Below are 14,273 nucleotides of genomic sequence, written 5' to 3'. Positions count from 1 at the left end.
GGGAAACTACACTCAATATTTCTGTCAGTTATTGTCTAAGTATTTTGGGTGCTGTACTAATTGGTAGTTTCATAGTCCCTTGATTCTAAAAAGGCTGATTTGTTTGGAGCTAGAATACACTACCATAAAACACCAAGTTATTTCAAATGATGCCTTTAAATCTCAATAATTTTTAATTAAAATTTTTAATAAAGTATTAATAGCTGGTAATACTTAGTACATAGCAAACCAAATTTATTATAATTATCACCACCTTCCTCCCATTTAAACTTTATTTCCCTGAAAATTTTTGAACAATCTCAATCTTCGGTATGGAATTCAGACATATAAGTACATTTTTTATCATTGTCCAAAGATGCTTTTTTTTTTTAGTCCTTGTTTTTATTATGAAGGTTCATTTCTTCAAATTGAAGAAATTCTTTATTATTTACATGTTTTACATACCACAAAAATAGTTCATCTCATGCCTGATTTTCTTAACTAGTTTAACTCAGTTCTGTGTGGGTTAAAACTCAAAAGTTCTGGTTTTGACATCAGTATATTGAGTTTATGGAGACAAATTAGTCATTGTTCTGATAAGCAAGGTCTTGATAAGCAAGAACTTACCCAGCTGAGTGCAGAAAATCAGGTAGTATGTGCTTCTTTTAAAAAATTGTGCCATTAAACAGAAATTCAATTTTTTATTCAAATCTGCTTACATTATAGACTATGTCTGGGGGCCAGGTACAGGGTGTTTATGGTAGAGTTGGTATTAAGTAGATGTTTGTAACTTTGAAAAGCTTTTCAGGCAGTTTTCTGTTCTGGAAAATTAAGAGGGTTAGATTAGATTTCCAAGATCTTTGTCTTGTCTGTGATTTTATAGCTGTGTACTGCTCTCTGTTATAAATAATTGTCCCAAAGACTTTATGAAAGCCTTTGGTCCACATGGAAAAGGTTTTGCTACATGAAGCGATTCCCTCGAATGTGTAAGCCTGTACTAAAAATAGATACTTGTGGCCTGGGAAGTGCCACTGTGGATAAAGTGTTGTGACTTTCAAGTTTTATGTCCCAAGTTACAAAGATAATTTCAATATTTTAATTTCTCTATCTGAAAGTTTTAAATAAATATGGGAAATAGTAAATATAGATAAATCTACAACACAGAAATAACAGGTGTTTTGTCATGTTTTGTTTTTGAAATTAATTTGTCTACTAGTGTAACATAGTAAATGTTACACTATGTATGCACAGAATACATGAAATTTTTCATCACAGTAGTCTGTTGATATGTAACCATTTTACAAATAAATTATTTGATAATTGTTGCATTTTAAAAATAATTACTTGTTAACTAACTGAACCATAGCCATACATTAACAAGTGATTAGACTGTGATTGGAATTAATCTGTTGAAACATTAATTTGAGGGCCGGGCAGTGGGATACCTGCTTAAGCATACGTACATCTGAGACTCAGACATGAGAATCTCTTTGCATAACCTTTATGCTATCTACCTCCACCCTTAAACGATTTATATGAAACATCTGGATGGTAGGGAGTCAGGCAGTAGGCTGCATTAATCACTCCAAGGCACTTTTTTAGTTTCCGTTGGACTTGTGGGAGTTCCCAGAAACATTCTCCTTGCTTACACATAGGAATCAGAAGTGGTTTATCTGGATACTTCATATGCTCACCTGGAGGAATTTCACTCAGTCTCTTGACAGCTCATCGTTTGACAAGTCATTATGTAACTTCTTGCAGAAAAACATTATGTAGAGGACGTTATCCTTGTGTTTCATATTTTTCATAGGAAGTTTTCAAAAATAAAAATGCCCAAATTACTTGGGAGATTTTTAGAAAACATTTTAAAATAATGCCAGGTTGAGTGATACCGTAGCTGTTATGCAAAAAGATTTATTATGCTTGAGGCTCTGGGGGTCCCAGAGTCAGTCCCCAGTACCACCATAAACCACAGCTGAGAAGTACTCTGGTGAAAAAAAAACAAAAAACAGAAAAATGATGCTCTTTTGAAGTTAGAACATGAATATGAGTAACTGATACTTTTAGTAAATACAATAAAATGTAGAATGCTGTCCTCCGAAACTACCAGAGCACCGCTCAGTTCTGGCTTATGCTGAGCTGGGGATTAAACCAATGACTTTGGAACCTCAGGTATGACAGTCTCTCTACATAACCATTATGCTGTCTCCTCCATACTCCACCTAAATTTTTTTTTTAAAGGTTTTATTTATTAATGAGAAAGATAGGAGGAGAGAGAAAGAACCAGACATCAGTCTGGCACATGTGCTGCTGCTGGGGATTGAACTCAGGACCTCATGCTTGAGAGTCCAAAGCTTTATCACAGCGCCACCTCCCGGACCACAACTCCACCCAAATTTTAATTGCTGCCAACAGGAATTTCTTGTTCTTATGTTCTTACTTTGTCCTCTATTAATGACTTGCTCTGTGACCACAGCCTGTCACCTTACCTTCCCATGCTTATGTGTGCTTATTTTCACATGTGGGACTTAGAATAAAGACTTGTAATGAGTGGCCTGGGACGTGGCGCAGTGATAAAGCTTTGGACTCTCAAGCATGAGGTCCCGAGTTCAATCCCCGGCAGCACATGTGCCAGAGTGACGTCTGGTTCTCTCTCTCCTCCTATCTTTCTCATAAATAAATAAAATCTTTAAAAAAAAAAAAAAAGACTTGTAATGAGATGTTTATAATTAATCTCATGATTTCTATAAAGGTAGTTAATATGTGAAAGAATAGTTCTGGTCAGAAAGAAAATAGTCAATGGGGAGTCGGGCTGTAGCGCAGCGGGTTAAGCGCAGGTGGCGCAAAGCACAAGGAACGGCATAAGGATCCCGATTCGAACCCCGGCTCCCCACTTGCAGGGGAGTCGCTTCACAGGCGGTGAAGCAGGTCTGTAGGTGTCTATCTTTCTCTCCTCCTCTCTGTATTCCCCTCCTCTCAAGAAAAAAAAATGTGTAAAAAAAAAAAGAAAATAGTCAATGTTTTTTGTTAATGGATTTTGCCATTACCAAGGCAGACTCCTCTGACCCAATATTTTCTGATAGAAAAAAGAGGGAGAAGTCTGGAGATGACACACTGGATAAAGACATGGAACTTTCAACCATGATGGCCCAAGTTTGATCTTTAGCATTGCATGTGCTGGTGTGATGCTCTGGTTCTCTCCCTCTCATAATTTTTTTTAAAAAAGATATTTATGAGAAAAATAGGAGAGAGAAAGAACCAGACATCACTCTGGCACATGTACTGCCGGGGATCGAACTCGGGACCTCATGCTTGAGAGTCCAAAGTTTTATCATTGTGCCACCCCCCGGACCACATAATTTTTTCTTTTAAGAGATGGAAACCAGGAAGATAGTATTATGGCTATATAAACAACTTTCATGCCTCAAGCTCTGAGGTACCAGGTTCAATCCCCTGCAACCTCATAAGCCAGAGCTGAGCTGTGCTTTGGTTAAGAGAGAGGAGGGAAAGACCACGGCATCTGAGCTCCTTCCAATGCAGCAGGGACTGGACTCAACCTGGGTGTACACAAAGTATGTATTGGGTTAGAGAGGTGTCAGGTTAATCCCAGCACTACCATCTGCTAAATGCTGAAGGGTGGGGAGAGATAGCATAATGGTTATGCAAAGAGACTGTCATGCCTGAGACTCCAAAGTCCTAGGTTCAATCCCCTCCACCACCATAAAACCAGAGCTGAGTGGTTGGACAGTAGCGCAGCACAATGACCAGCGCAGGGATCCCAGCTGGAACCCGAGGCCCCTCATCTGCAGTGAGGGTCACTTCACAAGTGGTGAAGCAGGTCTGCAGGTGTCTTATCTTTCTTTCCCCCTTTGTCTTCTCCCTCCTCTCTTGATTTCTCTGTCCTTTCCAACAATAACAACAACAATGATGATAACAATGGCAACTAAGGGGAAAAATGGCCTCCAGGAGCAGTAGATTTGTAGTGTAGGCAATGAGCCCCCAAAATAGCCCTGGAATCAAAACAAAACAAAAAGCTGAACAGTACCATGGTTTTCCTCTCTCACAGAAGTAAATCTTGGGGACCAGGCAGGGGCATGCCCAGTAGAGTACACACATTACTTTGTGCAAAGATTCAGATTCAAGTCCCTTGTCCCCACTTGCGGGAGGGGGGGAGCTTCAAGAGCAGTGAATCAGCACTGCAGTTATCTCTCTCCTTATCTTCCACTTCCTCCCAATTTCTCAATGTTTGTAGGCAGAAAGAAAGATACTACACTTGATCTTAGCCAAAACGCTGAGAAGCACTTAGGAAGAAAGGAAGGAAGGAAAGACTACCAGGGTTGGTGGGTGCTGTACTGAGCCCCAGAGATAACTCTGGTGGTAATGAAATAAAACTATTTTTTTCCTATTTGGAGACAGAAGGGAAGATAACACTGAAATTTCTTCCAGTACAATAAGGGTTGGGCTTGGACCTGGGTGGCTTACATAACAAAACAGGTGCACTGTTTGGATGATGCTATCTTGCTGGCCTGAAAATATTTTCTTTTATAGGTATTTTTGAATCACCCCAATCTCCATTAGTCTGCACTATGCTGAATGCAGATGTGGGTGTAAGTTCTGAATTGTAGACACATAGAATAAGGGAATAGTGGTCCAGGAGGTGGCACAGTGGTAAAGCTTTGAACTCTCAAGCATGGGATCCCCGGCAGTACATGTGCCAGAGTGATGTCTGGTTCTTTCTCTCTCCTCCTATCTTTCTCATAAATAAATAAAATCTTAAAAAAAAAAAAAAAAGAATAAGGGGATAACTTACCTCACTGTGCATATGTACCTAGGCTCAAGCCCTGGTACCATGAGCACATAATACCGTGGAGGTACCAGGGTAAGCTCCATGGACATGGAGTAGCACCTATCCTTCTCTCTATCAGAAATAAACAAGAAAAGTTGGCCTGGGAGCAGTGCAATTGTTCCTGTGTGAACCCCTGGCACACACATTAAAAGAAAATTCTTTGCCAATAGCTGCATTTGCCATAATATTGTGGTTATTACAGACAAGCAAATCCTGTAAAAGAATGACTTCACATGTCAAGGGTTATTAACAACTGTTAGTAACAATTCTGGAGGCATTCTCTGGGATAATACAGGTCCCATCAAAAGATATTAGAATAGGTAGGTTTACTTCTCCCAGTTTTGAAGTTCTACAATTAAAATTTTCAGCGTGATTACTTACTGGCTGAGCTGCTCACAAATGCCCTAACTCCATGGACTGCATCCAGCCACCCATGGGCAAAGAACAGATTGTTCTATTTTTCTTATGTTGTCCCTTGGTTTCAGTTGAAACTTTTGGCTAGGTTAGACCAGTTCTTTGTTCTTCCACTTTGTACACAAAATATTGTCAGTCTTAAATATGGCAAGAGATTACCATGAATTTATGCAAATTCTTTTTTGTATTCACACTATTTCTAGCTGTCAAAAATCTGTCAAGGAGAGTAAATTTAAAGTTGGCAAGAATTTGCATACCTCAACTTCCTCAGCATAAATATGATTTAGTTTACTGGGGTGTATTGTGATCTTTTCTTCATTTCTTATATTTAAAAAGAAAAATCCAACTTCCCAAACTAATGGATAAAAAAATAAATACAATAAAATAAATACAGGCAGGGGTAGATAGCATAATGGTTATGCAAAGAAACTCTTATGCCTGAGGCTCCAAAGTCCTAGGTTCAATCACCTGTACCACCATAAGCCAGAGCTGAGCAGTGCTCTGATAAAAAAAAAAAGTGAAAAACTTGCACTTTGGGGTTGTGACTGTTGGTCCCATAGGAATGCATCCCATGCTGGAACGAGTTAGCCAATGGGATAGGAAAGAAACAGCATGGAGTGTGTGTAGGAGACCTACAAGGCAGTGCCACTTAAGGAGAAGATAAAGAAGGAAGACTGGCACATAGAAAGAATCTGTAATTCTTTTCTTTTCTTTTTTTTTTTTTAACCAGAGCACTGATCTGCTCTGGCTTATAGTGGTGTGCGGGATTGAACCTGGAACTTCAGAACCTCAGGCATGAAAGTCTCTTTAAAGCATAAACATTGTGCTATCTACCTCTGCCCTATTTTGTTTATTGTTGTAGTTATTATTGCTGTTGTTAGACAGGACATAGAGAAATGGAGAGAGGAGGGGAAGACAGAGAAGGGGACAGAAAGACACCTACAGACCTGCTTCACCACTTGTGAAGCAACCCCTTTGTAGGTAGGGAGCCAGGGGCTCGAACCAGCATCTTTACCCTGTCCTTGCACTTCGCACCACATGCGCTTAACCTGTTGCACTACTGCCCAACTCCCCCTTTGTTTTTAGACTTTTTTTCCCTTTTTGTTGCCCTTGTTTTTTATCGTCGTTATTATTGTTGTTGTTGGATAGGACAGAAATGGAAAGAGGAGGGGGAGAGAAAGACAAACACCTACAGACCTGCTTCACCACCTGTTAAGCAAACCTCCTGTAGGTGAGGAGCAGGGAGCGCAAACGAACCCGGATCGTGATGCCTGTCCTTGTGCTTTGCGCCATGTGCGTTTAACCTACTGCGCCAGCGCCCGGCTCCCTCCCTTTTTTGGTTTTGTTTATTGAGTGTCTTTTTTTTTTTTTTTTTTGCTTCCAGGGTTAGCGCTGGGGCTTGGTGCCAGCACTACAGATCCTGGAGGCCATTTTCCCCATTTTGTTGCCCTTGTTGTTGTTATTACTGTTGTCATTGCTGTTGTTGGATAGGACAGAGTGAAACGGAGAGAGGAGGGGAAGACAGAGAGGGTGAGAGAAAGATGGACACCTGTAGACCTGTTTCACTGACCATGAAGCAACCTCTCTGCAGGTGGGGAGAGGGCTCAAACAGGATTCTTATGCTGGTCCTTGCGCTTTGCACCATGTGCCTTACTTAACCTGTTGTGCTATGGCCCAAGTTGGGTGTTTTCTTTTCTTTCTTTTTTTTTTAATATTAATGATTTACTAATGATTGACAAGGTTGTGGGATAAGAGGGATACAATTCTTTTTTTTAAAGACTTTTAAAAAATATTTATTCCCGGGAGTCGGGCTGTAGCGCAGCGGGTTAAGCGCAGGTGGCGCAAAGCACAAGGACCGGCAAAAGGATCCCGGTTCGAACCCCGGCTCCCCACCTGCGGGGGAGTTACTTCACAGGCGGTGAAGCAGGTCTGCAGGTGTCTATCTTTCTCTCCTCCTCTCTGTCTTCCCCTCCTCTCTCCATTTCTCTCTGTCCTATCCAACAACGACAACATCAATAACAACAACGACATCAATAGCAACAATAATAACTACAACAGGGAGTCGGGCTGTAGTGCAGAGGGTGAGAGAAAGACAGACACATACAGACCTGCTTCACCTCTTGTGAAGTGACTCCCCTGCAGGTGGGGAGTCAGGGGTTCAAACCAGGATCCTTATGCCGGTTCTTGCGCTTTGCGCCACCTGCGCTTAACCGGCTGCACTACTGCCTGACTCCCAGCTAGGAACATTCTAAGACCTGCTTCACTGCCTGTGAAGCAACTCCCCTGCAGGTGGGGCTCCGGGGGCTCGAACCAGGATCCTTTCGCCGGTCTTTCCGCTTTGTGCCACCTGCGCTTAACCCGCTGCGCTACTGCCCGACTGCTCAGACCAATTTTTATAGATGGAAGAATCAGAAGGAAAGATACCACAACACCGCAGCTTCCTCCAGTGGGGTGTGGCTTGGTCTTGAACCTAGGAAAGTAGTTTGGCTTTAGTGCTGTCTTTAAATGAGAGAGGAGAAAGTTAGAATTGCAGATTCTCTCAATAAGTACAGCAAGTAAGTAGAATGACCTAAAAAAGACAATATAAAGTATTTAATCAAATGTTTTCTACTAAGACTTAGACATCCCCATCACCTACTTCCTATTTCACTTCCCTCAATCACTTGAAGTCTAACCGTTACATAAAGTGAGGACTACAAAAAAAACTGGATAAAGGCAAGAAATCAGCAAAGTCCAATGATGGCCCTTTTGGCCACTACCAGGCCACCCCATCATCTGGGGCCCTAGTCAGGGTATTCTGGGATTCCCACACAGATATGATGAGCCTAGACCTCTAACAGATTCCTCTCTACACCATCACTGGCCATCTCCAACAGGAACAGCATCATAAGGTAAGATCCTGTAGAGGCCCACAAGAGGGTGTTTATGATGCTGTTCCTCTCCTTCCCTTACTGTAACCAGTAATTTGTTCTATGGCTAACAAATGAGTATTGATTTAATTTAGATAAACTTTTTGGTTTCTCAATATATACCTCTTCTGGGGGAAATCATGCACTGTTTATCTTACTTCATTTCACTTGTTTTGCTCATCATGATACCCACAAAATTCCATCCATGTTGCAAATTTCATTCTTCTTAAAAATTATGTAACAGCCCAGAAGGTGGCTAGAGTATTGGATTTAGGATCGTGAGGTCCTGAGTGAAATTATGAGGTCTTTGAGCATATGTGTGTGTGTGTGTGTGTGTGTGTGTGTGTGTGTGTGTGTGTATGTGTTCAAGTGTGTATAGATAGATGTATTCTGAGTAGTACCACATTATGTATATATACCACACCTGTTTATCTAATCTTCTGTCCATGAGCATTTATGTTGTTCCCAGCTGTTGGCTATAAACCTGAGGTTGCTTATTTTTTATATGTAAATTTTTTAAATATTTATTTAATTTATTCCCATTTGTTGCCCTTGTTGTTTTATGCTGTAGTTACTGTTGTTATCGTTGTTGGATAGGACAGAGAGAAATGGAAAGAGGAGGTTCAGGGGAGAGAAAGATAGACACCTGCAGACCTGCTTCACCGCCTGTGAAGCGATTCCCCTACAGGTGGGGAGCCGGGGCTCGAATTGGGATACTTATGCCAGTCCTTGCGCTTTGCACCATCTGTGCTTAACTTGCTGCGCTACCGCCCGACTCCCTTTTTATAAATAATTTTAAAATCATTTTTGTCATCACGGGGGCTTCTCTCTCCCTGGAAAACTTTTTCTTTTAATTTATAAGGCCAGCAAAATAGTTCACTTGGATAGTGCTCTTTGCCCTGTGAACAATCCAGGTTCAAGTTCAGCACCAAATGCATTGGAAGAAGCTTTGGTGCTATGGTCTCTTTTTCTCTCTCTCTCCTCTTTGTCTATCTGAAAAAGTTGACTAGGGCTCCAGGGTGGTGTGCCCGCTTAAATGCACAAAGTACAATGTTCAAGGTCCCTGCCTCGAGCACCTGCCCCCCACATACAGTGGGGACACTTTACAAATGGTGAAGCAGGTCCGCAAGTGACTCTCTCTCTCTCTCTCATCTCCCCATCCCATCTCAATTTCATTCTGTCCTATTGAATAAAATGAGAAAAAATAAAGTTGGCCCAGAGTGATGAAACCCCAATGACAACAACAAATTAGAAATGGGGGAGGAGGTGAGATAAAGAAGAGATAGTGAAAGAGACAGAGATTAAAGCACTACTCCACCTTCCATAGAGCTCCCTTTTGTGCTATGCTCCTCTCATGTGGTGTTGGACTTGGACCTAAGGCCTTACATGTGCAACTTCCCTAGTCTCTCTCTCTCTCTATATATATATATATAATTTGCCTCCAGGGTTATTGCTGGGGCTCAGTGCCTGCACCATGAATCCACTGCTCCTGGAGGCCTTTTATCCCCCTTTTTTGTTGTAGCCTTGTTGTGGTTATTAGTTGTTGATGTCGCTTGCTGTTGGATAGGACAGAGAGAAATCGAGAGAGGAGGGGAAGACAGAGGGGGGGGGAAAGACATCTGCAGACCTGCTTCACCGACTGTAAAGTGACTCCCCTGTAGATGGGGAGACAGGGGAGCCGATGAGAGCCCGGGATCCCTATGCCAGTCCCCGTGCTTTGTGTCACATGCGCTCAACCCGCTGCACATCACTGGACCCCATCAACATATATTTTTTACTTGTCTAGTGTTTCTTCATTTCTTTTTTTTTATATTTATTTTATTTATTCCCTTTTGTTGCCCTTGTTGTTTTATTGTTGTAGTTATTGTTGTCGTTGTTGTTGGATAGGACAGAGAGAAATGAAAGGAGGGGGGAAGACAGAGAGGGGAAGAGAAAGACACCTGCAGACCTGCTTCACCACCTGTAAAGCAACTCCCCTACAGTTGGGGAGCCAGGGCTCGAACCGGCATCCTACCGGTCCTTGTGCTTTACGCCACCTGCGCTTAATCCGCTGCGCTACAGCCCGACTCCCTCTTCATTTCTTTTTAAAGCCACTTTTAAATTGTAACTAATAGTAGTTTACAAGGTTGTAAGATTATAAGATATAGTTCCACACCACATCCACCACCAAAGTTTTGCACTCCCCCTCTCCAACTATAACTACCATAGTTCTCAGAAAATCTTATAGAGTTTGCTTGCTTCTTTTTTCCAAGTTTATGTGTTTCACACTGAGTGAAACTACCCAATAGTTGTCTTTCATCTCTACTCATTTCACTAAGCACAATAACCTCCAGTTCCATTTATTTTGTCTCAAAGGACAGAATATCATTTTTTTTCCCCAGAGTGGTGAACCACTGCCTTCTGATGAGAACGGGGTTTGAACCTGAAGCTCTATCTGCCTCAGAGACCATGTGCAGAGCCACTACACTAGATCAGCACTCTGAGAGAATATCATCTTTTAATTGCAGAGTAGTAATCCATGGAATATATATGACATAACTTCTTTAGCCAGTCACCTGATGGTAGGCATTTATACTGCTTCCACTCTTTGGCAAAATTTGAATAATGCAGCTATGAACATAGGGGTACATACTTATGTCCCTTGGAGTTAGTGTTTGAGTGTCCTTTGGATAAATTCCTAAAGAGTACTGCTAGATTATAAAGTAATTCCATTTTTATTTATTTATTTATTATTGGATAGAAACAGAGAAAATTGAGAGAGGAGGTAGAGGAAGAGAGGGAAAGAGACAGAGAGACACCTGCAACCCTCCTTCACCACTCATGCAGCTTTCCCTCCTACAGGTGGTGACCAGGGGCTTGAACCTGGGTCTTTGTGCACTGTAATGTGTGCACTTAACTAGGTGCACCACCACCTAGCCCTCTAGGTAACTTCATTTTTATTTGTTTAAGGACTTACTAGTCTTCCAAAGGGGCTGTACCAATTTGCATTCACAACAGTAGTGTAGCAGAGTCCTTTTTCCTCCACAACCTTGCCAACACTTGTCACTTCCTGTTTTGTTGATATAGGCCATTCTCACAGGTTTGAGGTGGAATCTCAGTGTAGCTTTAATTTGCATTTCTCTAGTAATAAATGAAGGGAGCTCTTCTTTACATGTCTGTGGGATTATGCAGGATTTTTTTTTTTTTAGTATGCTGGGGCTTCATGCCTGCCAGTCTACCACTCCTGCCAGACTACTTTTTCAGGTAGAGAGATATAGAAGGGGACAGACAGGACTTCATGTTGAGAGCCCAAGACTTTATCTGCTGTTCCACTTTCTGGGCCATGACACCCCCCCCCCTTTTTTTTTTCCTCCAACAGGGTTACTGCTTAGGTTCATTGCCAGCATGATGAATGCACTGCTCCTGGCATCCATTTCTCCTTTAAAAAAATATTTTTTTAGTTTCTACTTAGACATAGATACCCTCCTCACCTACTTTCTATTTCATGTCCCTTAGTCACTCCAAGGCTAACCTTGTCAGACAAGGTAAGGACTACAAAAAACTGGATAAGAGCGAGAGACGGGCTGGGAGTATGGATTTACCTTCCAAAGCCCTTGTCCAGCAAAGAAGCAATTATAGAAGCCAGACCTTCTACCTTCTGCACCTCATAATGATCCTGGGTCCATGCTCCCAGAGGAATAAAGAATAGGAAAGCTCCCAGTGGAGGGGATGGGATGCAGAACTCTGGTGGTGGGAATTGTGTGGATTTGTACCTCTCTTATTCTATGGTCTTGTCGATAATTATTAAATCAATCAATAAAAAAATATTTGTTGGGGGTCGGGTGGTAGCGCAGCAGGTTAACCACACATGGCGTGAAGTGCAAAGACCAGTGTAAGGATCCCAGTTCGAGCCCCCGGCTCCCCACCTGCAGAAGAGTCACTTCACAGGTGGTCTTTCTTTCACCCTGTCTCCCCTCCTCTCTCAATCTCTTTCTGTCCAATCCAACAACAACAATGACAACAATAATAATAACAACAAGGGTAACAACAAGGGCAATAAAATGGGAAAAGTAGCATCCAGGAACAGTGGATTCATAGTGCAGGCACCAAGCCCCAGCAATTAACCTGGAGGCTATATATGTTTTATTTTGAAGATGGAGACTAGAGCCCTGCTCAGCTGCTTCCAGTTGTGCTAGAGACTGGACCTCAGAGCCTCAGGCAGGAGAGCCCTTTTGCTGAACCACTTTGCTATCTCTTCAGCCCCTCCTCCTTTTGTCTTTCTATTTTTATTTGATAGGAACAGAGATAAATTGAGGGAGGGGGAGATAGGGAGAGAGAAAGATAGACACCTGCAGCACTTGCTTCACTGCTGGTGAAGCATCCCTCTGCAGGTGAGGAGCAGAGGCTTGAACACAGGTCCTTGAGCATGGTGACAAGTGGGCTTAACAGGTGTGTCACCGCCCCTGCCCCCACCCCTCCTCTGCCCTTGCCTTTCCTACTCTCCTCCTTCTCCTCCTGTAACACACATCCAACATACCAGAAGATGGCAGTGTTTTAAGGCCTTACGTAGGACCTTCTTTCCTTCCTTCCTTCCTTCCTTCCTTCTCTTTTTGCCTCCAGGGTTATCGATGGGGCTCCGTACCAGCACTATTAATCCACTGCTCCTGGTGGCCATTTTTTTTCTATTTTATTAAATAGGATAGAGAGAAATTGAGAGAGGAGGGGGGGATAGATTGGAGAAAGATACCTGCAGACCAGCTCCACTGCTAGTAAAGCCTCCATCTACATGTCGAGAGCAGGGGCTCGAACCTGGATCCTTGTACTTAGTACTATGTGCCCTCAACTAAGTGTGCCACCACCCGGCCCCAGGCCTTGGGTTCCTGAACATAAGTTTTCTGAATTCAGCATCTGGCATTGCCAATGCCAGAGTGATGTTCTGACTATATTACTGTAAGATTTATTTTCATAGGGGTGGGGCAGAAGCAGAGCTTCCCTCTGGCACTGTGAGAGATAGAACTTGGAGTCTCTCATGTGTAAAAGTCTTGCACTCTGGGGGCCGGCAGTAGCGCTGTGGGTTAAGTGCACATGGCGCAAAATGCAAGGGCCAGCACAAGGATCCCAGTTAGAGTCTGCTCTCCACCTACAGGCAGGTCGTTTCACAAGTGGTGAAGCAGGTCTGTAGGTGTCTTTCTCTGCCCCTCTGTCTTCCCTTCCTCTCTCAATTTCTTTCTTTTTTAAAAAATATTTTATTTATTTTATTTTTGAGAGAAATGCATAGAGACACAGAGAAACACCAGAGCACTCCTCAGCTCTGGCTTATAGTGGTGCGGGGGATTGAACCTAGGCTTTAGGAGCCTCAGGCATGAGAGTCTGTTTGCATAACTATTATGCTATCTCCTCCGCCCTCGATTTCTTTTTATTTAATTTTTTGTATTTATTTATTTTTTCCTTTTGTTGCCCTTTTTTTTATTGTTGTTGTAGTTATTACTGTTGTTGTTATTGATATCTTTATTGGATAGGACATAGAGAAATGGAGCGAGGAGGGGAAGACAGAGAGGGGAAGAGAAAGATAAACACCTGTAGACCTGCTTCACTGCTTCACTACTTGTGAAGCAACTCCCCTCCAGGTGGGGAGCCCGGGCTCAAACCTGGATCCTTATGCGGGTCCTTTGCTTCGCACCACGTGTGGTTAACAAGCTGCACTAGCGCCGACTCCCCTTCTCTTGATTTCGCTCTGTCCGGTCCATCAACAATGACAACAACAATCATAACGATAAATGATAAGGGCAGCAAAAGGGGAATAATTGCCTCCAGGTACAGTGGATTTGTAGTGGAGGCACTTGTTACAGGGCAAAATCAAACCACCATCCACTAAGAGGAAGCAAAAGATGTTTATTCACGAATTGCAATCAGGGCCGAGATGGTGACCGGCGGCAGTCCACCAAGCTCGACCCTGAACAAGGCTCAAACCACACAATTTATAGGAATTCAGACTACACTCAGAGAGGGGGAACACATCACCTTATCAACCTACATCCAATAACAGGCTATAGCAAACACAAAATCCAATCATTTCAAACTTAGCAAAAGCATGATCCATTCAAAGCAAAGCGTGTGCTAATTTCAAACATTGCAAAGTCACACAA

The sequence above is a fragment of the Erinaceus europaeus genome, chromosome 5 (assembly GCF_950295315.1).
Source record: "Erinaceus europaeus chromosome 5, mEriEur2.1, whole genome shotgun sequence".
Taxonomy (NCBI): domain Eukaryota; kingdom Metazoa; phylum Chordata; class Mammalia; order Eulipotyphla; family Erinaceidae; genus Erinaceus; species Erinaceus europaeus.
This window is presented reverse-complemented; position numbering follows the sequence as displayed.